Source organism: Pteropus vampyrus, unplaced genomic scaffold, assembly GCF_000151845.1.
Source record: "Pteropus vampyrus isolate Shadow unplaced genomic scaffold, Pvam_2.0 Scaffold136, whole genome shotgun sequence".
Taxonomy (NCBI): Eukaryota; Metazoa; Chordata; class Mammalia; order Chiroptera; family Pteropodidae; genus Pteropus; species Pteropus vampyrus.
Genome location: NW_011888917.1, coordinates 759,065 through 760,767, shown reverse-complemented (window position 1 = coordinate 760,767; position 1,703 = coordinate 759,065). Strand labels below are relative to the sequence as shown.

Below are 1,703 nucleotides of genomic sequence, written 5' to 3'. Positions count from 1 at the left end.
CATAGGCTTCTTTTAACTAATTTAAAATAAACAGGTAATAAACTACAGCATTTACTAAGAGTAGAGGTACTCTGGTTAATGCTCAAAATGGTGTGGCCAGAGGAAAAGTAAGCATTATTAAATATAAATGCAATTCTTGCCAATACAAATTGAACCATTTTTTCCCTGATAAAAAGCTAGTCCAAGACAGGGTCTCATTCTATAAAAGATATATCATTTCCGAATCACAGTGAAAGGGATTTGAGTAATTTACTAGTTTTTTTTTTCTACTATGTGCCTTAGCGATACCTCACTAAAAACTGATATCTGACGCAACAGAATGACATTTGCAGAATGTAATATTGCAGTGACAATATTGAGATGGATTGCTACAAATTCGTTGAGTATTAAATGATTACATTCTAATTATATAGAATATTGATTCAATAACAAAAATGGAAAACAGCAGGAAATTTATTTCATTCAATGTTCAGAGATAAAAGAGTTAAACATTCTTTCCATTATTTTCTACAGATATGTCCTCTTTTTATACTGAAATCTGATGGAAATTAAATTCAGGCATTTTTTTCCAAGCTACTGTATGAGGGGGATGCTGAAGGACCTCACTATATAGCATATTGCAACGTAGGACTCTTTCATTCATCAATTCTGGCACGCTTCCAAAATATATCCAATAATCCAGTTTTATTTCTGTCTAGGAGGCTAGGTGCCAAGGATCGGATAGGATGTAAGCACAGATACATATAAGCAGCAAGATCATAGTCAACAAATTTTAAAAACTGAAAATGGAAGACATAGTTAGGCTGGCAAAGCCCGAGACACATCATCCTTCCTGTGTGTATGCATTTTCCATGAGAGAGTTGAGGCATATAATGACACAAAAATATCTGTGTGACTTTAAATAAATCATTTAACTTTTCTGAAAGCCGGTGACTTCAGTAGTGTATGAGTTCTTCTCTACTCTTAATTTAAGATTATAAAATAAAATCCTGGAATATTCACCGTGAATAAAAGATGGTAGAGTTTAAATTTTCCTCTTAGAATAAACAATATAAAATTTACCCATTAAAAGGTATCAAAGTGTTTTAATAACCAACATTTCATTCATTCCACTCTTAATGCTCATACTAAGCCACTCTCCCCATAACTATCTTATTAAATATTTGATAGATGCCTAAGAAATAAGGATTCTGATAACACCTGCCATAGTTGATAACTTACCAAATTCTCAGCATTATGCTAATAGCTACAGATAAATTAAAAATAAAGAAGCCAACTCCTTGAAAAGGGGTGACTATGTAATTTATTATACAAATCTGGATATTTTCAAGAGCAAAGAGAGCATTATTAATAATTACACTAGGAAAAAGCTTAAACTGAGATTTTCCTGGGAAAATCAACATACAATGTCACCTGTATATATGTTATAAATGTTTGCATGAGCAAGGAGGAAAAATTGTAAGGATATGCACAAGGACATGACAATTACTTATCATAGCTGGATGGAATCAGAAACAATGGTGGGAAGAAAGTTAAAAGCTGTTCATTGCGCTGTTTTACATGTTACGATAAATGAATTTATTGCTTTTGAAATTTGAAGTAACATTAAACAATTAAAAAGAGGAATGATAAAAATGTCTCCTAATAATCTTAAGGTGTAAGTAGAAAATATTTCACTTCTCAGATGAGATAATTAATGTAAA

At 31.6% G+C, this 1,703-nt stretch overlaps 1 pseudogene; it reads right to left on the bottom strand.

The window, feature by feature from the left end:
- Nucleotides 1–573: 573 nt before the first annotated feature.
- Nucleotides 574–796, bottom strand: LOC105297221 (annotated as a pseudogene).
- Between the last annotated feature and the right edge of the window lie 907 nt (nt 797–1,703).